The sequence below is a fragment of the Stomoxys calcitrans genome, chromosome 3 (genome assembly GCF_963082655.1).
Source record: "Stomoxys calcitrans chromosome 3, idStoCalc2.1, whole genome shotgun sequence".
In the NCBI taxonomy this organism is placed as follows: Eukaryota; Metazoa; Arthropoda; class Insecta; order Diptera; family Muscidae; genus Stomoxys; species Stomoxys calcitrans.
Genome location: NC_081554.1, coordinates 30,619,714 through 30,646,680, shown reverse-complemented (window position 1 = coordinate 30,646,680; position 26,967 = coordinate 30,619,714).

Here is a 26,967-nt window from a genome sequence, read left to right as displayed (position 1 = left end):
GACTCAAAAAGTCAAATCGGGCGATCGGTTTATATGGGAGCTATACCAAGTTATAGACCGATTTGGACTGTACTTGGCACAGGTGTTGAAAGTCAGAACGAAACATCACGTGCAAAATTTCAGTCAAATCGGGTAAAAATTGCGGCTTCCAGGGTCCCAAGAAGTCATATCGCGAGATCGGTTTATATGGGAGCTATATCTAAATCTGAACCGATATGGTCCATTTGCAATCTCCAACGACCTACACTAATAAGAAGTATTTGTGCAAAATTTCAAGGGGATAGCTTTACACCTTTGAAAATTAGCGTGCTTTCGACAGACAGACGGACGGACAGACGGACACGGTTAGATCGATATAAAATGTCATGACGATCAACTATATATATATACTTTATGGGGTCTGAGAGGAATATTTCGAGAAGTTACAAACAGAATGACGATACAAATTCGTTGTCCAGCAACCAGGTGAAATGACCCATCTTAAAAATCACCCAAACGGAATTGGGTGATTAGGTTTCAAATGAAACATTTTTCCGAGAAAAATACGGATTTGGTTGGTATCTAAATTTGGAACTTAATATTTGGGGATTTAAAGCGCACATCAAGCCGATTACTGGCTTAGGTGTATGTCCATAGTGGCATGGGGCGGATTAATATCTGCAACCTCTATTGAACCTCACCTAATATTTGGGGACCAACCCATCCCCAAAACACCCTCCACGGCGGGCAAGTAGATTGACCGGGATAATATGGGGTTCAAATCGGACAAATTGCGGTTTGTAAGGGCTCAAGAAGTTAAATCGGGAGATCGGTTTATATGGGAGCTATATCAGGTTATAGACCGACTCAGACCATACTTGGCACTGTTGTTGGAAGTCATAACACTACGTGCCAAATTTCAGCCAAATCGGACAAAAATTGAGGCATCTAAGGACTCATGAAGTCAAATCAGTATATTGGTTTACATGGGAGCTATATCTAAATCTGAACCGATATGATCCATTTGCAATCCCCAACGACCTACATCAATATTAAGTATCTGTGTAAAATTTCATGCAGCTAGCTTTACGCGTTTCACCGCTATCGTAATTTCGACAGACGAACGGACGGACATGGCTTGATCGACTCAAAACATCGAGACGATCAAGAATTTATATACTTTATGGGGTCTTAGACGAATATTTCGAGGTGATACAAACGGAATGATTAGATTAGTATACCCCCATCCTATGGGGGTGAGTATAACAAAAGAATGAAGAAAAATTCGAAACTGACCGTCCAAAAAATCCAAGGCAAGACATGTGGGGCAAATATGTATGGGTGCTACATCCAAACTTGAACCGATTTTGATGAAATCTCGCAAATAGTAAAAAAGCTGTCCATGCAAAATTTTGTGCAGATCGGTTGAAAATTGTAGCTTCTATGGCCATTAAAGTGCAAATCGGGCGATACATATATATGGGAGCTATATCTAAATCTGACCCGATTTTGATGAAATTCAGATATGTTAAAATCAGTAACAAAACAATCCTTCCCAAATTTTGTGCAGATCCGTTGAGAATTGTAAAAACTACGGCCATTTAAATGCAAATCGGGCGGTTCATATATATGGGAGCTATATCTTAATCTGAACCGATTTTTATGAAATCCTACACATATGTTAAGATCAGTTACATAACAATTCGTGCCAAATTTTCTGCAGATCGGTTGAAAATGTTTGCTACTACGGCCATTTAAGTGCAAATAGCGTGATACATATATATGATAGCTATATCGAAATCTGAACCGATTTTGATAAATTTTTGCAGATATGTTGAGATCCGCAAGAAAACAGTCTGCGCCAAAATTTGTGCAGATCAGATGAAAATTGTAGCTACTACGGCAATTCAAGTGCAAATCGGGCGATACATATATATGGGGAGCTATATCTAAATCTGAACCGATTTTTACCAAAATCAATGGCATTCGTCCGTGGTCAAAAAATGATTTGTGCAAAATTTCGTGATGATTGGACAATAAATACGACCAGCACTTTGATTGCAAGAGTACATGGACTCTCAGACGGACAGACGGACGGAGGGACAGACGGACGGACGGACTGTTGCCGGACGGACTGACGGAAGGACGGACGGACGGACTGATGGACGGACTGACGGACGGACTGACGGACGGACTGACGGACGGACGGAAAGTGATTCTGAGTCGATCGGTATACTTAACAATGGGTCTAGCTCTTCTCCTTCTTAGCGTTGCAAACAAGTGCACAAACTTATAATACTCTGTACCACAGTTGTGGTGTAGGGTATAATCAGATATGGTAGATGAGTGCATCGAGTTATAAGAAATTTTATATGTTGCTTTATTGAAACCCAAAAATACAAAATTGATGTACAACATTGGGGTCAAATAACGCCAAAACCCACCCGAACGGACATGTTTACCGATTGGGATAATAGGTACATCAAATCAAAGGTATTTAACACTAGAGTACGAACTTCATATACAAGTTTTGAGTGTTAAGTTCGGCCTTGCCAAACTTTGGATACCCACCACCATGGATAAATTAACCATCCTGTTTTATAACAACTCCACTACAATATCCTTAGTAATATGCAAATGGAGGCTGGCCTGGATCACATTTGATTCAGGTCCCGAGAAATCTTATACAGTCATAGCTTCAGCGAAGTCGGGCAATAAATCACCTTTTTTCGATTGAGGCCCTAATTTGGAAGATCGATCTGTATGACAGCTACATCCAAATATAGTCTGTTCTGGTCGGATGACGGGAGGCTTAATACGGTTACTGTGTTCATTCCAGCGAAATCGGGTTAAAAATTCAGTTTTTATGGGCTTAAGACCATTAATCCGATCTCCGGATTTGACTTCTTGATCCCCTGGAAGCCACAATTTTTGTTCGATAAACCTTTCCCCCTTCTTACAGGTTTCCTATAGTCGAGGCGACGATAGGAAACCTGGAAGGAAGGGGAGAGGTTTCCGATCGGATACCTGAGATAAACCTTGAAGTCGAGTGTGACGCACTGCTGCCATCGGCACAGTCTTGGATTGATGGAACCCTAGTATTGCCAACTGGAAGATCATGTTACACGGATGGATCAAAGCTGGAGGACAGAGTGGGCCTGGGGGTTTGCATTGAAAACACAGGGACTGACATCTGCTTTAGACTGCCTGACCATAATACGGTCCTGCAGGCGGAGATCCGGGCGATCACAGAATGCGTGAAGTGGTGTGGTGCTAACGAGAGGACATCGAGTCTGAACATCTTTAACGACAGTAAAATTGCCATAAGGGCAATAACAACCAGGATGGTAAGGTCACGAACAGTCTTGCAGTGTAAGAAGGAGATTAACGCCTTCTCTGAGGATGGCAAAATCCGCATCGTTTGGATGCCGGGCCATAACGGAGTAAGGGGAAATGAAAGTGCAGACGATTTGGCGGTGAAGGCCAGAGGACTGCCGTCAATAAACTTGGTTAACCCGAAGCCTTTCGGCTGGACGCAGACCGACTTAAGGGAGTGGGCGACGAATGTGCATGCAACATTGTGGAAAAGCGAAACGGTCGATAGGACGGCGAAAATCCTGTGGGTGGATTCTGAACGTGAGAAGACGAGACTATTACTGAAAGGAAGCAAGTAGGAGGTCAGTATAGCTATTGGTATCATAACGGTACACATAGGACTACGAGCTCACTTATGTAAAATCGATGCGGCAAGTGATAGCATGTATAGGACATGTGGGGAAGATGATGAGACATTGGAACATTTCCTTTCTCATTGCCCGGCTTTCGTGTCCAACAGATACCGGTACTTAGGTGGAGACAAAATATCAGACATGAACCGAATTAGGGGAGTGGCATTGAAAACAATTAAGGATTTTGTAAGTAGCTCGGAATTCCTAATTTAAAATTTTCTTTTTGCGAGGTTACTTTTTAGTTTTTAGAGCGCACAACAAGCCGATTACTGGCTTAGGTGTATGTCTGTTGTGGCATTGGGCGGATTAATATCTGCACCCTCTTTTTAAACCTAACTTTATCTAACCTAACCGAGCTGATTTAGCTGAATTTTGCATGCACTGTTCTGTTAAGACTTCCTACAACTGTGCCAAGTACAATCCGAATCGGTTTATAACCTGACCATATAAACCGATCTCCCGATTCGACTCTTTGAGCCCCTGGAAGCCACAATAAACTTTCAACAACTGTGCAAAGTACCGTTTGAATCGATCTATAACCTGATATAGCTCCTGTATAAACCGATCTCCCGATTTGATTTCTTAAGCCCTTACAAGCCGCAATTTTTGTCCGAGTAAGCTGAAATTTAGCACAGAGTGTTCTGTTATGACTTCCAACAACTGTGCCTAGTACGATCCAAATCGGTCCATTACCTAATATGGCTCCCATATGAACCGATCTCACGTTTTGACTTCTCGAGACCTTAGAAGCCATAATTTTTGTCCGATTAGGCTGAAATTTTGCATGTGGTGTTTTGTTATGACTTTCAACAACTGTGTCAAGTACGATCCAAATCGGTCTATAACCTAATATAGCTCCTGTATAAACCGATCTCCCGACTTTATTTCTTGAGCTCTTACATGCAGCAATTTTTGTCCGATTTGGCTGAAATTTAGCATGTGATGTATTGTTATGACTTTCAACAACTGTGCCAAGTATGGTTCGAATCCGTCTTTAATCCTGATATAGCTCCCATATATATCGATCTCCCGATTTGATTTCTTAAGCCCTGACAAGCCGAAATTTTTGTCCGATTTGGCTGAAATTTAGCTCAGAGTGTTCTGTTATGACTTCCAACAACTGTGCCTAGTACGATCCAAATCGGTCTATATACTAATATAGCTCCCATATGAACCGATCTCCCGATTTGATTTCTTGAGCCCTTACAAGCCGCAATGTTTGTCCGATTTGGCTGAAATTTAGCACAGAGTGTTCTGTTATGACTTCCAACCACTGTGCCCAGTACGATCCAAATCGGTCTATAACCTAATATAGCTCCCATATGAACCGGTCTCCCGATTTGACTTTTTGAGCCCTTACAAGCCACAATTTTTGTCCGATTTAGTTGAAATTTTGCACAGAGTGTTCCGTTATGACTTCCAACAAATGTGCCTAGTACGATCCAGGTCGGCCTATAACTTAATATAGCTCCCATATGAACCGATCTCCCGATTTGACTTTTTGAGCCCTTACAAGCCTCAATTTTTGTCCGATTTAGCTGAAATTTAGCACAGAGTGTTCTGTTATGACTTCCAACAACTGTGCCTTGTACGATCGAAATCGGTCTATATCCTGATACAGATCCCATATGAACCGAACTCCCGATTTGACTTCTTGAGCCCTTACAAGCCACAATTTTTGTCCGATTAGGGTGAAGTTGAGCAGATAGTGTTTTGTGATGACTTTCAACAACTGTACCAAGTACGGTTCGAATCAGTCTTAAACCTGATATAGCTCCCATTTATACAGATCCCGATTTGATTTCTTACAAGCCTTATTATCTTTTTAAAAATATAAAAAAGTACTACATAAAGGTATAAAAAATTTGACCTCATAATCAATCACTCGTATTCATATAACCAAAACATACAACAAACTCCATTTAGTCTTTGTAAACTCTAAAAAAAATTGTATCCCCATTCCTTGCAACCTCTCCACATATTCAAATAAATGCCTTCTTTGTATAAATATTGACTACATTCAAAAGGCGCATAAATAAGTCTGTAATGTAAACAAGGGCGATATGAGCCACCACCATTTCTGTAGCTGACTTTGTTGTCCGTATGCAAGGTGTCGTGCTGTACCTGTCCATAAACTCATAAACATACCTTGGGCAGACAGACAGACCAACTCATGTCATCCGCTTACCCCACTAACTATTTAACACTGTTTTTATTAGAGGTGTTTTTTTGTGTTTTTTTTTTGCTGTTTGTATTTCTGTCCGCATTTATTGTTTATTTGATATTTTTATTATTATTGATAGAATTATTGTCATTGTAATATAAAGCAAAGGTGATAATGATTCCATCGTCTTTTTGAAAGGCAAATAAGGCACATGTCGCACATAAGAATAAGGTGTTGCATAAAGAAAAAAATTATCATATAAACAAAGAAGGTACACTGTAAAAAAATGACGTAATAATTCTCGAAAGACAAAATTTAAAAAAAAGATTCAATTAATCTTTCTCTTATCTAATCTTTCTAATTTAATCTTTCCCTAATCTAATCTTTTCTATGAAATTTTCTCAAAGACAAAATTCTCCTGAAATTTTGTCCCAAGACAAAAATTCTATGAAATTTCATTCACATTTTCTCTGAAGAACGAATTTCTATGAAATTTTTTCTTAAAACAAAATTTCCATAAAAAATTCTCTTAAGACAAAATTTCTATGAAACGAAAGGTAGAGTGCGAACTTGTATACAAAGTTCACCAAAAAGGACCCCAAAAGGACTTTTCACCGCTTTGGGCAATTTGGGTATCAAATGAAAGGTATTTGAAAGTAGAGTACAATACTAACATAAAAATTTGTTCCTTGGTGTCTGGGAAGCTCCCCACCCCCCAAAACCCCCCAGCAGGGCATATTAACCAATTGGGGCAATATGGATTTAAAATCGGAGCTATTTAAAAGTACAGTAAGTATCTGGTATAAAAATGTATTCCTTGGTGTCTGAGGGACCTTCCCAACCCCATAAACGGGCATGAATATCCAACGTCCCAAAATAGGTATCAAATGAAAGATCTCCGGGAGTTGACTACGAATCTGGTATACACATATGGGACAGAGTCTTTGACGGCCCACCCTCTAAATACCCTTCAATACAGTGTGTAGTTCGAGCGGGATAAAATGTGATTGAAAAGAAAGCTATATGTCAGTAGAGTTCGAATCGAATGTTGATATAAGGATTCAAGAATATGGGTGACGCCCAGCCGTCCTGCCGTTCCACAAGCAACGTATATCTCGACAAGAAAGGACTTACAAAATTTGAGAGTAGAGCACGATGCTACTATTTTTCAGGGCTAAGTGCGTGGGTGGCCGCCCCACCCTGCATACCCCTCAAACTGGACATATTGGGTTGCCCAAAAAGTAATTGCGGATTTTTTAAAAGAAAGTAAATGCATTTTTAATAAAACTTAGAATGAACTTTAATCAAATATACTTTTTTTACACTTTTTTTCTAAAGCAAGCTAAAATTAACAGCTGATAACTGACAGAAGAAAGAATGCAATTACAGAGTCACAAACTGTGAAAAAATTTGTCAACGCCGACTATATGAAAAATCCGCAATTACTTTGTGGGCAACCCAATATTTGTGGATTATGGCAAAAATGGGCTCAAATCTATATTTGTTTCATGGCCTAGAGGTTCAGGGACGTCTCATCACATAAACTTCCCCCAAACCTCACATATATACTAACTATAGCAATATGTAGCTCAAATGTGGTTTTTGGAAGTAGAGTATGAATTTCGATTTCCACTTTCGGGACAAAGGGTTTGGTAACTATAATCACCCACCAAAACCAAGAGAATGAAATAGATCTAACATCCAAACATTAATGGGCGGTTCCTCCCCTTACCCTATTTTCAAAACCGCCAGATTTCGGAGTTGGGTGGGGCGATATAAGCGAAATTTAGTTGGTTTATAATAACTAAACAAGTAAAGGCGTACTATGTTCGGCCGTACCGAATCTTGGGAACCCACCACCATGAAATCTGCTACAATATGGGAGGTATATCTGGTTATAGACCGATTTAGACCGCACTTGGCGCAGTTGTTGAGAGTCCTAACAAAACACTAAATGCAAAATTTCAGCCAAATCGGACAAAAATTGCGGATTCCAGGTGTTCAAGAAATCAAATCGGGAGATCGGTTTATATGGGAGCTATATCAGGTAATAGACCGATTTGGACCGTACTAGGTACAGTTGTTGGAAGTCATAACAAAACACTACATGCCAAATCGGACAAAAATTGTGGCTTCTAGGGGCTCAACAAATCAAATCAGGAGATCGGTTTATCTGGGGCCTATATCAGGTTATAGACCGATTTGGACAGTACTTGGCACAGTTGTTGGAAGTCATAATACAACACCGCATGTAAAATTTCAGCCAAATCGGACAAAAAATGTGTCTTCCAAGGGCTCAAGAAGTCAAATCGGGAGATCGGTTTATATGGGAGCTTTATCTGGTCGGAAGTCATAACGGTGCGCCACATACAAAATTTCAGCTAAATCGCAGAAAAATTTCGGCTTCAAAGGACTCAAGAAGTCAAATCGGGAGATCGGTTAATATGGGAGCTATATCAGGTTATAGACTGATTTGGACATTACTTAGCACAGTTGTTGGAAGTCATAACAGAACACCACAGACAAAATTTCAGCCAAATCGGACAAAAATTGTGACTTATAAGGACTCAAGAAGTGAAATCGGGAGATTGGCTTATATGGGGCCTATATAGGGTTATAGACCGATTTTAACCGTACTTGGCACAGTTGTTGGAAGTTATAACAAAACACTACATGTCAAATTTCAGCCAAATCTTACAAAAATTGCGCCTTTTAGGGGCTCCAGAAGTCAAATCGGGAGATCGGGAGCTTTATCTGGTTAAAGACCTATTTGAACCGTACTTAACACGGTTGTTGGCAGTCATTGGAGAACACTATGTGCAAACTCTACAAAAGTCGGACAAAAATTGTGTCTTCCAGGGGCTCAAGAAATCAAATCGGGAGATAGGTTATATGGGAGATTTATCTGGTTCGGATCGCACTTGGCACAGTTATTGGAAGTCTTAGCAGAGCTACATATAAATCTATATATAAATCTAAATCAAAATCTGGGCGCTATATCTTAATCTGAACCGATATGGTCCATTTGCAATCCCCAACGACCTACATCAATAGTAGGTTAGGTTAGGTTGAAAAGAGGGTGCAGATATTAATCCGCCCCAAGCCACTATGGACATACACCTAAGCCAGTAAACGGCTTGTAGTGCGCTCTAAAAACTAAAAAGTAACCTCGCAAAAAGAAAATTTTAAGTTAAGAATTCCGTGCTACTTACAAAATCCTTATTTGTTTTCAATACCACTCCCCTAAGTTGGTTCATGTCTTGCCTTGTGTCCCCATCTAAGTACCGGTATCTGTTGTACGCGAAAGCCGGGCAATGACAAAGGAAATGCTCCAACGTCTCATCATCTTCCCCGCATGTCCTACACATGCTATCACTTGCCGCACCGATTTGACATAAGTGAGCTCGTAGTCCTATGTGTCCCGTTGTGATACCAATAGCTATACTGACCTACTTCATGCTTTCTTTCAGTAATAGCCTCGTCTTCTCACGATCTGGATCTTCCCATAGGATTTTCGCCGTCCTAACGACCGTTTCGCTGTTCAACAATGTTGCATGCGCATTCGTCGCCCACTCCCTCAACTCGCCCTGCGTCGACCCAAAAGGCTTCAGGTTAACCAAGTTTATTGACGGCAGTCCTCTGGCCTTCACCGCCAAATCGTCTGCCCTTTCATTTCCCCTTACTCCGTTATGGCCCGGCAACCAAACGATGCGGATTTTGCCATCCTCAGAGAAGGCGTTAATCTCCTTCTTACACTGCAAGACTGTTCGTGATCTTACCGTCCTGGTTGTTATTGCCCTTATGACAATTTTACTGTCGGTAAAGATGTTCAGACTCTACGTCCTCGCGTTAGCACCACACCACTTCACGCATTCCGTGATCGCCCGGATCTCCACCTGCAGGACCATATTATGGTCAGGCAGTCTAAAACAGATGTCAGTCCCAGGCCCACTCTGTCCTCTAACTATGATCCATCCGTGTAACATGATCTTCTAGATGGCAATACTAGGGTTTCGTCAATACAAAACTGTGCCGATGGCAGCAGTGCCTCGCACTCGACTTCAAGGTTTATCTCAGGTATCAGATCGGAAACCACTTCCCTTCCTTCCAGGTTTCCTATCGTCGCCTCGATTATACCGCGATATTTCGAGGTATTTCAAACGGAAGGACTAGATTAGTTTACCCCCATCCTAAGGTGGTGGGTATAATGAATTTGTGTTTGTTTGTATGTATGGTCCGTACAGACTCAAAAACGGCTGAACTGATTTTCTTGAAATTTTCAAAGATGATGCATAATGATCATGTGGTGGAAAAAGGGTACTAAATTTTTTGATATCTAAAGGGGGTTCGAACCCTCCCCCTTATTTTAATTTTCAGAAACACCAGATCTCGGAGATGGGTGGCGTGATTTAAGCGAAATTTTGTGAACTCTTTTAAAACCAAAAATTTGTTATCCAAATTTCGGATGGGTTACCTAGGGGGGCCGCCCCTCCCCAAAACCTACCAAATATATATATAGACGAATTGCGACAATATGGGACTCAAATGAAAGGTATTTAAGAGTAGAAAACGAATCTGATATCTAAATGTGGAACCAGGAGTTTGGGGGACTGCCCCAACACCCCAAAACACCACAAAATCGGTCATATTTACCGACCATGACAATATGGGACTCAAATAAAAGGTATTTGCGAATAGAGTACAAATCTGATATCCAAATGTGGAACCAAGTTTCTGGGGGTCCACCCCTTCCCCCAAAACTCCCCGCAAACAGGACTTATTTACTGACCATGGTAATATGGGGCTTAAATAAAAGGTGGTTGAGTGTAGAATACGAATCTGATATCCAAATGTGGGACCAAGTGTTTGGGGGGCCGCCCCCTCTCTAAAATCCACCCCAAAGTGGAAAAATTTACGGCCATAGCATTATGGGGCTCAAATTGAAGGTCTTTGGGAGTACAGCACGAATCTGATATCAGTTTTCGGGAAAAAGTGTCTATGGAGCCACCCTTTCCCCAAAAAACCACCCAAATAGGAAGTAGTTGCTGACCATTGCAATATGGGGCTCAAATGAAAAGTATTTTAGAGTAGAATTAGAATCTGATTTCTATTTTCAAGGCCAAGTCTCTGAGTGGCCACCCCATCCGCCAAAACCCAAACACCAAACAGGTCATGTTTGCCGACTATGGAAATATGGGGCTCAAATTAAAGGTATTTGGGAGCAGAGCAGTAGTTGGAGACCACCGTGGCGTAGAGGTTAGGATGTCCGCCTATAGCGCTGAACGCCTGGGTTCGAGTCTTGGCGAGAACATCAGAAAAAATTTCTAGCGGTGGTTTTCCCCTCCTAATGCTTGCAACATTTGTGAGGTACTATGCCATGTAAAAAAGAGAAAAAGGGATTTAAATAAAAGGTATTTGAGACTAGAAAACGAATTTGATATCCAATTTTGAGGCCAATGGCAGTATGGGATTCAAATAAATGATATACAGATATGTGAGAAAAGAGAACGATGCTGATATATCTTCAGGGCTAAGTATTTGGGGGACCATCCCATTCCCCAAAACACCCCTAAATCGGGCATATTTACCGACCATGTCAATGTGGGGCTCATATGAAAGGTAATTGGGAGTAGAGCACGAAATTGTTACCCATTTGCGGGACCAAACCGCAACCCATGAAATTTTCTCTAAAGACAAAACTTTCATGAAATTTTCTCTAAAGACAAAATTTCCATGAAATTTTCTCTAAAGACAAAATTTCCATGAAATTTTCTCTAAAGACAAAATTTCCATAAAATTTTCTCTAAAGACAAAATTTCCATGAAATTTTCTCTAAAGACAAAATTTCCATGAAATTTTCTCTAAAGACAAAATTTCCATGAAATTTTCTCTAAAGACAAAATTTCCATGAAATTTTCTCTAAAGACAAAATTTCCATGAAATTTTCTCTAAAGACAAAATTTCCATGAAATTTTCTCTAAAGACAAAATTTCCATGAAATTTTCTCTAAAGACAAAATTTCCATGAAATTTTCTCTAAAGACAAAATTTCCATGAAATTTTCTCTAAAGACAAAATTTCCATGAAATTTTCTCTAAAGACAAAATTTCCATGAAATTTTCTCTAAAGACAAAATTTCCATGAAATTTTCTCTAAAGACAAAATTTCCATGAAATTTTCTCTAAAGACAAAATTTCCATGAAATTTTCTCTAAAGACAAAATTTCCATGAAATTTTCTCTAAAGACAAAATTTCCATGAAATTTTCTCTAAAGACAAAATTTCCATGAAATTTTCTCTAAAGACAAAATTTCCATGAAATTTTCTCTAAAGACAAAATTTCCATGAAATTTTCTCTAAAGACAAAATTTCCATGAAATTTTCTCTAAAGACAAAATTTCCATGAAATTTTCTCTAAAGACAAAATTTCTTATAAGGTTTCTCTCAGTGCATACAAATAAATTGGTGACAGGCGGTAAGTAAGCCAACCTAAGTTTCTTTAAAATAATAAACGTTCACAAGTGTTATGTTAATAATTGATAGCGATGATAATCACATGAATGTTTATTCGTATCGTTGTTTCGATTTTCCTTCCTTTCATTGTATTTAATGATGGATTGTGGTCTGGGTATAGGAAAGGTATTTTCTTTGAAGTAACTGGTTGTGAATAGTTTTTGTATCTGCACTTTTTCTTGGACAAAGCAGTTGATTATCTTGTGACCAATATAAATATTGAAATTATGAGTGTATAAGGCGTCAATGACAGGGATTTTAGATAGTTGAGAATAAAATTTCAAAAAAAAAAACATATGACCAATAAGGGAAGGTAACTCATTTGGAATGGGGAGGCTTAACCTAAATCAAGCTATGGTGGTTTCCTTTACCATAGACTGGGTTTGAATGTTAAACATTGTAAGTGTTGGTTATCCCCTCACTAATGCGGTTGAGATATGTTAGGTATTCTTTTGGTATGGCATATCGACACCCCGTTCGCTCATGGCTATGAAAAAGAGGTCCTTTATGTTTGACCTTAACTTTAAAACGAAATCAATTTTTGATATGAGAGAAGTCTTAAGGTGCTACCTTAATGGTGTTACCACATGAGTCTTAGATCAACCACCCTTCCTTACCATTCTTCCCTCGTTTAAACGCACCCTATCGATATTTGTCGATTGTTTATCTTGGTGTCGCCAATTTATTCCCAGTCATAGCTTGTCGAATGCTTTCCAAGAACCTTTGAAATATGAATGCAAATTCATTCAAATTACCCCCTCTTTCTTTTTCTTCAAAATAATTTCAGCAACTGAATCAAGTGATTACGTGTCTCTTGACTCCAGTCTGAGTAATAATTAATTTCACAAGTGGCATGTGTTAGCGATAAGACCCTGATTTTTTTCCTATAATCGGCAAACAAATTCAAATGCCTCATTTTGCACAAACAATTTCTAAAGAAATCCTAGAACCAATATTATGTCGAAATTAGTACACCGGTGTTTGTAGTCCATAAATGATTAGGCTACAATTTGATCATAGACTGTTTTTTTTTGTCCAAAAATGGACTTTAAACGCAATAGTTAAATTTCCAATACTTAAAACAAAAGATTGTTATGGCGATTCTTCAATATATTGAATGACTCAATAAAGCGATAAGGAACTGAAGTTGGTGGTGTGCAAAAAAAAAATGTATGCAGATTTAAATTAAAATTCCTGGCAATAGGTCTTAAAGAGAGGTTATATTTCTCAGTATTTTAGGTATTAACACATTAATGCAGGGAAGTAGCCGGGGGGGGGGGCTTTAAGGCCCGAGCCCCCATGAAATAGAATGAATTTTTTTTTATCAAAATACGTGCTCTGTTTAGATCCATCCATCAATGCATCCAGAAAAAGTCACAGTTTGGTGCGACTTATGGGCTGGTGGCATCATTGGACCGCACTTCTTCAAAGATGATGCGAGTCGTAAGGTAACTGTGAATGATAAGAGCTGCCGTGAGATGATATCCAAATGTGGTTTCAACAAGACGGTGCCACATGCCACACAGAGGCGAGTTCGGTGAGCATTTTATTTCACGTTCGGGAACCGGCCAATTGGCCGCGTTGATGGTGATATTTAATGCCTTTAGACTATTTTTTGTGGGGCTATGTTAAAGCTCAAGTCTATACAGACAAGCCCGCCTGAGAGGTATGAGATTTTTAAGCAGGGCTGCCGAGTCGGACAAAGTAGTAAAAAATATTTTAAACAAATAAAGGCGTGCTAAGTTCGGCCGGGCCGAATCTTATATACCCTCCACCATAAATCCCATTTGTCGAGTTCTTTTCCCGATATCTTTTTTTAAGCAAAACAAAGGATAATGGAAAAGAATTGCTATAATATTGGAGCTATATCAAGTTATGTTCCGATTTGGACCACAATCGAGTTTAATTTGGGAGACCATAGTATAAGTCCTTGTGTAAAATTTCAGCCAATTCGAATAAGAATTGCACCCTATAGGGGCTCAAAAAGTAAAAAAGGGTGATCGGTTTATATGGGAGCTGTATTAGGCTATAGACCGATTCGGACCATATTTGACACAAATATTGAAGGTCATGGGAGAATCCATTTTCTTTAAAAAACAAGCTCAAAAACGCATAATTATTCGGTTGCCCAAAAAGTAATTGCGGATTTTTTAAAAGAAAGTAAATATACTTTTTTTACACTTTTTTCTAAAGCAAGCTAAAAGTAACAGCTGATAACTGAGAGAAGAAAGAATGCAATTACAGAGTCACAAGCTGTGAACAAATTTGTCAACGCCGACTATATGAAAAATCCGCAATTACTTTTTGGGCAACCCAATACAACATTTCAGCCAAATCGGATGATAATTACGCCCTCTGGAGGCTCATGAAGTCAAGATCCTAGATCGATTTATATGGCAGCTACATCAGGTTATGGATCGATTTAGACAATGCTTGGCACAGTTGTTAGAAGTCATAACAAAACACTTCATGGGAAGTTTCAGCCAAATCGAATTAGAGTTGCGCCCTCTAGTGGCTCAAAAAGTCAAGATCCCAGATCGTTTTATATAAGGCAGTAATATCAGGTTATTGACCGATTTGGACCATACTTAGCACAGTTGTTGGAAGTCAAATAGTCATAACACGTCGCGCCCTCTAGTGGCTCAAGAAGTCAAGATCCCAGATCGGTTTATATGGGATCTACATCAGGTTATACACATATTTAAACCGTAGTTGACACAATTGTTGGAAGTCAAAAAAGAACACTATGTGCGAAATGTCCGCGTAATCGGACAAAAATTGAGGCTTCCAGTGGCTCAAGAAGTCAAATTGGGAGATCGGTTTCTATGGAAGCTATATCAGGTCATAGACCGATTAGGACCGTATTTAGTACAGATGGTGGAAGTCATAACAGAACACTTTGTGCAAAATTTTAGCCAAATCAGACAAAAATTGTGGCTTCCATGGTCTCAAGAAATCAAATTGGGAGATCGGTTTATATGGGAGCTATATCAGGTTAAAGACCGATTAGGACCGTATTTAGTACAGTTGTTTGAAGTCATAACAGAACACCATGTGCAAAATTTCAGCCAAATTGGTAGAAAATTGCGACTTTCAGGGTTTCAAGAATTCAAATCGGGAGATCGGTTTATATGGGAGCTATATCATGTTCTTGACCGATTTGAACCTTACTCGGCACAGTTTTTGGGAGTCATAGCAGAACACCATGTGCAAAATTTCAGCCACATCGGATGAAAATTGCGGCTTTCAGGGTGTCAGGAAGTCAAATCGGGAGATCGGTTTATATGGGAGCTATATCAGGTCCTTGAGTGATTTGAACCGTACTTGGCACAGTTGTTAGAAGTTATAACAGAACTCTATGTGCAAAATTTAAGCCAAATCAGACAAAAATTGTGGCTTCCATGGGCTCAAGAAGTCAGATTGGGATATCGGTTTATATGGGAGCTATATCAGGTTATATAACGATTGTGACCGTACTTAACACAGTTGTTGAAAGTCATAACAGAACACTTTGTGCAAAATTTCAGCCAAATCGGACAAAACTTGTGGCTTCCATGGACTCAAGAAGTCAAATCGGAAGACCGGTTTATATGGGAGCTATATCCAAATCTGAACCGATTTGGCCCATTTGCAATCCCCAACAACCTGCATCAATATTAAGTATCTTTACGAAATTTCAAGCGACTAGCTCTACTCGTTCGGCCGCTATCGTGATTTCGACAGACGGACGGACATGGCAGAATTTCTTCTTATCGCACACATCTTAAGAAAACTTTTGTTTGGAATTACCTCTTCTACAAAACACAGAAAGAATCATGAGAATATCTCTTTTCTATCCGATTTTATGTTACCGAGAACATAAAATGTATTTGTTCAAAAAAGGCGAATTTTACAAATACTCATGAGATACGATTCGTCCATGGGTTAGATTATACTATTGCCATGCCAAGAAAATAACACTTTTCAAATATTTTCAAAATTTTGCAGTAAAAGTGTGGGTACCGTAGCAAAAATACCAAAAATCGGGGTTACGTTTGTTTGGGACCTATACCTAAAGTTGGACCGTTCTGGGTCATACTCGGCACAGTTGTAGATAGTTGTAATAAAACTCGCCGTTGAAAATTTCGAAGTTTCAATGTCTGTCCATCCATTAGTTTTAGTCTTAAGTCTATATCGCTATTGACTCAAGATAGACAATTTTTCTCTCGAAAGTACGCTTTCTTTCAAACGGATAAAGAAAGACGTTTAAAACTTCATATTGATAAAGCTTGGGATTCTACTCGTAAATGGGACTAAAATCCTGGTGTAAATAATTACTATCCGACTTGGCCGAAACTTTTTATACCCAGCACCGAAGGATGGGGGTATATTCATTTTGTCATTCCGTTTGCAACACATCGAAATATCCATTTCCGACCCTATAATGTATATGTATTCCTGATCAACGTAAAAATCTAAGACGATTTAGACATGTCCGTCCGTCTGTCCGTCTTTTGTGTCGAAATCACGCTACAGTCTTTAAAAATAGAAATATTGAGCTGAAACTTTGCACAGACTCTTTTCTGGTCCATAAGCAGGTTAAGTTCGAAGATGGTCTATATCGAACTATATCTCGATATAGCCCCCATATAGACCGATCCTCCGATTTAGGGTCTTAGGCCCATAAAAGCCAAATTTTTTCCGATTTTGCTGAAATTTGGGACAGTGAGTTGTGTTAGGCCCTTCGACATCCTTCGCCAATTTGGTTGAGATTGATCCAGATTTGGATATAGCTGCCATATAGACCGATCCTCCGATTTAGGGTCTTAGGCCCATAAAAGCCACATTTATTATCCGATTTTGCTGAAATTTAGGACAGTGAATTGTGTTATGCCAATTTGGCTCAAATCAGTCCAGATTTGGATATAGCTGCCATATAGACCGATCCTCCGATTTAGGGTCTTAGGCCCATAAAATCCACATTTATTATATGATTTATTTATTGCTGAAATTTGGCACAGTGAGTTGTGTTAGGCCCTTCGACATCCTTCGTCAATTTAGCCCAGATCGGTCCAGATTTGGACAATATTTTGCTATTCACAATTGAACAATGACTTGTACTTATTAGTATTTGGTCAATATCGGATCATATTTCGATATAACTTCTATGGCACATAAGGTATTCAATTTTCGCGGGATGTTGATGAAAGGTGGTTTACATATATACCCGAGGTGGTGGGTATCCAAAGTTCGGCCCGGCCGAACTTAACGCCTTTTTACTTCTTTTATCATTATGAGTTTTGTAACAAATCATACTGCAAATGCAAATCTGACCACGACAATTCCATTAAGAAACAGGAATGAAATTTCTCACATAGTAAAATAGTATGTTTTAAGCTCAATGATCGGGCACCTACTCGATGGAGAGCTCATTTCTTATTTCATTTGAAATTTTGCATTCTGTTTTCTATTATGACTTCTAACACTTATACCAAGTATTGATCACTAAAATAGTGTCAATATTAAAAATTTCAGCATGAATATAAGGCATCAACAAACTCTCGCTATCTAAATCTACCGTTGAAACCAACTCCCTTTTCGTACATCGGATTCATGTCTTTCTGGGCTATCCCCCTTATGCGCCGGCCTTTGCGGGTTCCAGCCTAGGACATTTCTCGGTATACATTATCAACCTGTTATATATTTTTGAGGAATATTAAATTTATTCACAAAATTCTATTGAAAGCATTGCATTTAAATAAAATTTGTCATTCATTCAGGTGAAGTCATAAATTATCAATAACTTTGGTAATTTACCATTGCGACATCACAGATAACAACTTCTATTTAAATGGAAATGCCAATACATAGACGAATTCCTATTAAAAATTTTAAGTCATGAGGGCATTTTAATTATATCACGCCATTAATGCCATGTCGATAACATCAACTGTGATGTCTGCAAACTGAAATGTAAACAAGAACTTTATTAAGCTTATCGTGCAAGACACACCGAATACGATTACGAATAATTATGGAAAAAATCAATGTTATTGCACCTGCAAAAAGAGTTCGATGAAATTTAAATTACGTTCTATGAACTTTTGAAGAAGATTTTTCAAAAAATTTATTTCACAATGCGGAACAATGAGTGTCTGACAAAAGGTGTCGCAATGTAGGGATGCCGTTCCGAGTCGGCTATAAAAAAGGTCCCTTATCACTGAGAACTTGAATGGGAAAGCACTCATTGATGTGTGAGAATTTGCCTCTTCTCGATTCCCGGTGGTAATGTTCTTCCTTAGGATAATGTTCTCATTAGGAGAGGGATGGCACCTCTGACATTTCGACTCAAATATGGATATCAAATTCGTATTGCACTTCCAAATCCATATAATTTGAGCCCCACATTACCATGGCCGGTAAATATGAACCGTTTGGAGGGTGTTTTGGGGCTGGGGCAGACACCGGCACTTTGCACTGCAAATTTTGATATCAAATTCGTTCTTTATTCCCAGCGGAAATAAAGTTCAATGTAGGGGGTGCTTTAGAGTGTATCCCAAAACACTTGGCTCCAAAATTGGATTTCAAATTCGTATTCTACTCTCAAATACCTATCATTTGAGTCCCATATTGTCATAATGGGTCAAATAACCCATTTGACCTATCTTTAGGAGGAAAAGCGCCACCTAGACTTGAATGCAAATTTTTATGTCATATTCGTAATCTACTCCCAAATACCTTTCATTTGAATCCCATATAGTCATGGGTGGCTAATATGCGCATTTGGGAATATTTGGGGGTGAGCGACCTCCCATTACTTGGATCTAATGTTTTATGCCCTATTTGTAATCTACTGCCTAATACTTTTCATTTGCATCCCATATTGACATGAACTTCGAATATATCTGCTTAGAGGAGTTTTGGGGTTGGGGAGGCCCGCTGGGTACTTGGACCCAAATTTTAATACCATATTCGTGTTCTGGTCTCCCATACCTTTCATTTGATACCCTTATTGTGTCCATCGGACCACTTTCGGATATGGGTGGCGTTTTTTAAGGTTAGGGAGAGGGTCCGCCTCCACCCGATATCTAAAGATTATATAGCCTATGTTTCCTTCCAGACAAACGTACACAATCTATGAAAATTTTAAGAAAATCGGTTCAGCCAAGTATCATATCATGTCATAATGGGTCTAATGACGTTTTTGAGGGATGGCGTGACCCCCTATACTTCGATCTGATTTTGTATGCCAGATTCGAAATCTACTCCCGAATACCATTCATTTGAGCCCCATAATGAAATGAACGTCCAATATGTCTGTTTGGGAGAGTTTTGGGGTTGGGGTGGCCCGATGGGTACTTTGACTCAAATTTTAATACCATATTCGTATTCTACTCTCAAATACCTTTCATTTGATACCTATATTGCCCCGATCGGTTCACTTTTGATTTTGGGTTGTGTTTTTGGCATTAGGGGGAGGGTCCGTTTCCCCTTCCGATTGTGAAAAATTGTATTACCTATGTTTCCTACCAGACCAACCTACAAATCATGCGAAAATATTAAGTATATGTCCAAAATTGGATACGGATAGCTTTACGCGTTCGACCGCTATCGTAATTTCGATAGACGGACGGACGGACATGGCTAAATCAACTCCGAACGTCGGAAACGATCAAGAGTATATATACTTTAGGGTCTCAAACGAATATTTCGAGGTGTTACAAACGGAATGACTAGATTAGTATACCCCCATCCTATGGTGGTGGGTATAAAAACAATAATAAGTATAGCATCCGAAAAATAAGAATTTCATGGAGGTGGTGGTGGCTTGGGCCCGATAGCAGGATACGCCATTTGATGGAAGTATACTAATTTCGTCATTGCGTTTGTATATTGATTTGAGACCCAACAAAGTACATATGTATATACTTTATCGTCTTAAAATTCTAAGACTACTTAGCCATGTCCGTTTGTCCGTCTTTCTGTCTGTCGACACCACGCTCAATTCTCAAGGAGAAAAACCAAGCGCTTGAAATTTTCTCAAATCCTTGTTATTAGCGTAAGTCGGTTGGCATTATAACTGGGCCAATGAGCTTCTAGAGGTGGTAATTCTGATCCGATTTGGCAAAATTTTTGCACGTGGTGTTTTGTTATGACTTCCTACAACTACGCCAGGTTTGATTTAAAGTGGATCATAACCTGATATAGCTCTAATATATATCGATCTCCCAATTTGACTTTCTTGAACGTTATCGCAATAAGTGCTGTAAATGCAATTTTTTTTCGGGGGATTCTTATCTCATGCCAATGAGTGCTGTTTGAAACAATTTTAAGCCAACAGCTTGCCGCAGAGCGACACCACTTAATAGAGAAGTTTACACAGCTGATTACCAAAGGTAAATACCTCACAAGAAGGGAAAACCAACTCTGAACATTTTTTCTGATGTTGTCGCCGGGATTTGAACCCAGGCGTTCAGCGTCAGAGGCGGACATGATGAGCTACGTCGGCCTCCAAGTGAGTGCTGTAAGGACCCCCTATATGGGCGTACGGTATGATCTAGATCGGATTTATTTTTAATATAGCCCCCATACAGACGGATTTCTGTATTAAAGGTCGCATATATTACCCGATTTTATTGAAAGTTAGCACATGAAGTTACGCCGACGCCGAACGTCTGGGTTCCAACTTCGGCGTGAACATCAGAAATAATTTCAGCGGATGTTATCTCCTTCCATTGTAAGGCCGCTTCGGCGGCACTAAAGGCCCTTCTGATGTCAGATGGATTTGGAGTGGTTCTTATCCAGGAATCATGGGTGTGTGGAGGAATAGTTCGTGGTCTAAGAATTCCGGGATTTAAACTTCTCAAGGTTACGGGGAATGGAAGACACAGAGCCTGTATTCTTCCAAAGAGGAGCCTTGAAATAAATATGTGTCATTACTGGCTGGCTTCGAGATGCCGCCTTCAAACCTTAAGTCGCTGGTTGAAGCCGCTTCTATAAGGAAGAAGAGTGATGCTAATGCACATCACCAGATATGGGGATGTTCGGATGTCAACGAAAGGAGTGAGCTGCTTATCGAACAATGGAGATAAACCGACCTTGGATTGATGGATCTAAAAAGATGGGTCAGCAGAGGAACATCTCAAGGAGGTGTACTGTCTACTCTTCTTTGGAATATAGCCATTAACAATATATTATTGTCGCTTGAAGAAAAGGCCCTAAAAGGTATGAAGATGATGTGGCAATTGTGGTTAGGGGAAAGTTTCCCAGCACTCTAAGAGATATACTTGCGGAAGCTCTACGTGCAACAGCAAAGTGGTCAAGACAGTAGTAGTTCTTTTCAGCAGCAGATACAAGTTGTCTACAGTGGAACCTGTCTCCTTGGGTGGAGAGAATGTTCCATTTACAGAAAGCGTAAAATACCTGGGTGTTTTGCTGGACAGGAAATTGAACTTCAAATCCAACATTTTGGAGAGGACAAGAAAGGCAACTCTTGCCCTATACAACTGCAAAAGACCCATTGGCAAAAGTTGGGGGCTTACACCGCGTGTCATGCATTGGGTATATACTACAGCTATCAGACCTATAATGCTATATGGTGTTGTGGTCTGGTGGACGGCGCTTCAAAAGTCCACCTACTACTCATTACTTAAACGGATCCAAAGGATGGCTTTTTTGTGCATCACAGCCGCACTAAGGACGACACCATCTGATGCACTGAATTAAATGCTAAATCTTATGCTTCTGGACATTGTGGCTACCGAAATTACAGCGACCACTGCCGTGAGGTTAAGGGAACTTTCTCATTGGTCATGTGGCGGCTACGGACACTGTCTTGTCCTCGACACAATATCCGATATTCCAGGCAGTGTGGGTTACACCCTATCTGAGGTGCTTTTTGATAAAAAGAGGTCTACTGCTTTGCTTTCATTGGCTAGAACAGACGTCTCAGTCATTGTGTCCGTCATGACAGGTCACTGTCTAATCGGAAAACATGCTAACAGACTGAAGGTTGTCAGCAACGACTTTTGCAGAAGCTGTGAGGACATCGAAGAAGAAGAGACTATAGAATACATTCTGTGTGAGTGTGCGGCACTTGCAGTCAGAAGGAGTTCCACTTTAGGTTCTCATTTCTAAAGTGGAACTCCTTTTGTGAACATTCCCAAGTAATTGGGCTTTTTAAAGCGATCTGGATGGCTCAACGGTAGGAACTAGTAGGCATCTTCCTTGTGCTGTCCCTGTGGTATCACTATGGACGAAAACGTCTAAGTGAGTCTGATGACAGACTGCCACTTAAACCTAATCTAACCTAACCTATCCCCTACCTAATGGTGTCTACATTTGTCAGGTGGTGTCGCTATGCGGAACGCCATTGGGACTCGGCATAAAAAAGAATCTCCCTTATCATTCAGCTTAAAATTTAATTTGACTAGACTCACTGATATGAGAGAAGTATCATCCCTTGTTTCAATTACATTAAAATTCGATATTTTTATAGCATGGTGGTATGTGCATTTTGACATTCCGAAATATCCATTTCCGACCCTATAAAGTATATAGATTCTTGATCAGCGTAAAAATCGAAGACGATCGACATGTCCGTCTGTCTGTCCGTCCGTCTGTTGAAATCACGCTACAGTCTTTAAAAATAGAGATATTGAGCTGAAACTTTGCACAGATTCTTTTTTTGTCAATAAGAAGGTTAAGTTCGAAGATGGGCTATATTGGACTATATCTTGATATAGATGTCATATAGGCCGATACGCCGATTTAGGGTCTTAGGCCCATAAAAGCCACATTTATTATCCGATTTTGCTGAAATTTGGGACAGAGAGTTGTGTTAGGCCCTTTGACATCCTTCTTCGATTTGGCTCAGATCGGTTTAGATTTGGATATAGCTGCCATATAGACCGAACCCCTGACTTAAGATTTTTGGCCCATAAAAGACGCATTTATTGTCCGATATCGCAAAAATTTGTGACAGTGAATTATGTTGGGCTCTTCGACATCCTTCTTCGATTTGGTTCAGATCGGTTCAAAATTAGGATATAGCTGCCATATAGACCTATCCTCCGATTTAGGGTCTTAGGCCAATAAAAGCCACATTTATCATTCGATTTTGCTGAAATTTGGAACAGTGAGTTGTGTTAGGCCCTTCGACATCCTTCTACGATTTGGTTCAGATCGGTTCAGATTTGGATATATCTGCCATATAGACCGATCTCTCGATTTAAGGTTTTGGGCCCATAAAAGGCGCATTTATTATCCGATTTTGCTGAAATTTGGGACAGTGAGTTGTGTTAGGCCCTTCGATATCCTTCGCTAATTTGGCCCAGATCTATTTAGGTTTGGATATAGCTGACATATAGATCGATCCTCCGATTCAGGGTCTTAGGCCCATAAAATCCACATTTATTATCCGATTTTGCTGAAAATTGGGACAGAGAGTTGTGTTAGGCTTTTCGACGTTTTTTGTCAATTTGGGCCAGATCGGTCCATATTTGGATATGGCTGCCATATAGACCGATCTCGCGGTTTTAGATTTTGGAACCATAAAAGGCGCATTTATTATCCGATATTGCTGAAATTTGAGACAGTGAGTTGTCTTAGACCCTTCGAAGTATTTCTTCAATTTAGTCTTGATCGGTTCAGATTTGGATATAGCTGTCATATAGGCCGATCTCTCGGTTTTAGGTTTTGGGGCCATAAAAGGCGCATTTATTGTCCGATTTCGCCGAGGTTTGGGACAGACATTTTTCTGCAACTTGGCCCAAATCGGTCCAGATTTGGATATAGCTGCCATGTAGATCGATATCTCGATTTAAAGTCTCGGTCCCATAAAAAGCGCATTTATAATCAGATTTTACTGAAATTTGACACAGTGGTGGTGGTGGGTATCCAAAGTTTGCCCCGGCCGAACTTTACGCCTTTTTACCTGTTGTTCTTTTAAAATTCAAATTTGACCAGTTCCCCATGTTTCCAAGGTGAATGTTTGAAATGTTTTAAATAAAGTTTTATATAAGCGCCCGAACGGTTTTTTTACTGTTGACCGGTTGACAACACCTTAATTGAATGCTCCATCGTTTGATTAAATATCAATAAATGATCTAATTTCTACCAATCATTGTACCGATTTAAAATTTCCAATAGAAAAATTCAAACGGTAGTCAAAGTCTTATGTCTAATGAACCTTTTTCATTAGATTGGTCTTCAAACATCTCTTCCAACTTGCTATTGTCACACAAATCCTCAAAATACATTTCTTTAACAAAAATTTAAAAAACAAACAACAACAACAAAAATGTCTACTCATCTCTTGTCAAAATATACAAATTGTTAAAATGTTCAAATGGTGCGGCTGAGATGCTACTGCTGTTGCTGGCGGTCGTTGTATTTTCGTGTAATAACTTTAATTAATTATCCGTTTCCTTTATGTTGCCTCCATTCGACCGGCTCGATCTAACATTCTCGATTTGACTTGTTTTGTATGTACATCTGTATGTACATATCTAAACAACAATTTAAATACGATTACCAATTATCCGTTTATTACCTACCAAAAGAAGTTGAACGTTGGGGGAAAAAATCATAAAACTCCGACTACTGCCATTCATTGGATGGCAATATTCAACCACCTTTTCTCCGGCATGGAGAGCTTAAATGGTCAATGGACATTAATTTGTGATGACTTGCTAAAATGCCGCTTTGCCGCTTTATCACTTTTTTTCTCCTTTGGTCTACCATGAAGAATTTTTTTTTTCGTTTCATTTGGGTACAGGCAATGACCACCGTGATCATAGATAAAATAATTATAAGGTGCTAAATGCGTTGAAGAAATATTTTTGATTATTTCTTTCGTTTAACGCAATGCCAATGAGGGTAAGAAGTGAATTTTTGAAAAAAAAAATTAATCTTAAAATCATATGAGAAAATATGCATAAGACTTCTGCCAATGGGAATATCACTTTATAATAATTAGGCAAAGCAGAATTATTATAAAGTGATTTATTCAATTTTATATACATACTAGCTGAAACGGGCCCGCTCTGCTGAGTCTTTTTTCACTGTGTACTACTTATTATTTGAGCCTTAGTCCAGTTTTGGGGGTATCTGAGGGGCCGTCACACTCTCGATGACGGCCCCTCAGATATTTCGTTCCCAATGAGTATGTCAAATAAATGCTCTGCTTCCAAATACCTTTTATTTGAGCCCCATATTACCATGATCGGGGTTTGAGGGTTGTTTTGTGGGTGAGCGGGCCCCTTAACACTTTTCCCCAAAATTGGGCATCACATTCCTTTTTATACCCTCCACCATAGGATGGGGGTATACTTGTTTCTTCATTCTGTTTGCAACTCCTCGAAATATTCGTCTCAGACCCCATAAAGTTTATACATTCTTGGTCGTCATGACATTTTATGTCGATCTAGCCATGTCCGTCCGTCTATCCGTCCGTCTGTCTGTCGGAAGCACGCTAACTTTCGAAGGAGAAAAGCTAGCCACTTGAAATTTTGCACAAATACTTCTTATTGGTGTAGGTCGGTTGGGATTGTAAATGGGATATATCGGTCCATGTTTTGATATAGCTGCCATATAAACCGATCTGGGGTCTTGACTTCTTGAGCCTCTAGAGGGCGCAATTCCTATCCGATTTGCCTGAAATTTTGCACGACGTGTTTCGTTGTGACTTTCAACAACTATGCAAAGTATGGTTTAAATCGGTCCATAACCTGATATACCTGCCACATAAACCGATCTGGAATCTTGACTTCTTGGGCCTCTGTAGGGCTCAATTATTATCTGATTTGGGTGAAATTTTATACAACGGTTTCTCCCATGACCTTCAACATACGCGTCAAATATGGTCTGAATCGGTCTATTACCTAATACAGCTTCCCTATGAAAGGATCTCCTATATTACTTTTTGGGCTTCTAAAGGGCGAAATCCTTATTCGATTTGGCTGACATTTTACACAATGACTTCTACTGTAGTCACCAACATTCATTCCATTATGGTCCGAATCGGATCATAAATTGACATAGCTTAAATAGCATAGCAATTCTTTTCTTTTATCGCTTCCTTTCCGTTGTTTGCCTAAAAAGAGATACCGAGAAATAAACTCGACAAATGCGATCCACGGTGGAGGGTAAATAAGATTCGACCCGGCCGAACTTAGCACTTGTTAATTCTAAATTATCTTTCATTTGAGTCTTATTTTGCCGTGATCTAAAAATATGTCTTGTTTCTATTCCAAATATGGTCTGAATCGGTTTATAACCTGATATAGCTCTCATATAAACCGATCTCCCTAATTTACTTCTTAGGCCCCTTAACCTTATATAGCTCCTCGTCCTCTCACGATTCGGTTCACCCCTTTGGATTTTCGACGTCCTACCGACTTTTTCACTGTTCCACTGTGTAACATGCGCTTTTGTCGCCCATGCCCTTAAATTGGACTGCGTCGGCCCGAAAGGCTTCGGTTTAACCAAGTTTATCGACGGCAGTTCTCTTGCCTTCACTACCAAATCGTCTGCCTTTTCATTCACCCTTACACCGTTATGGCCAGGCACCTAAACAATGCGGATTGTGCCATCCTCAGAGAAGG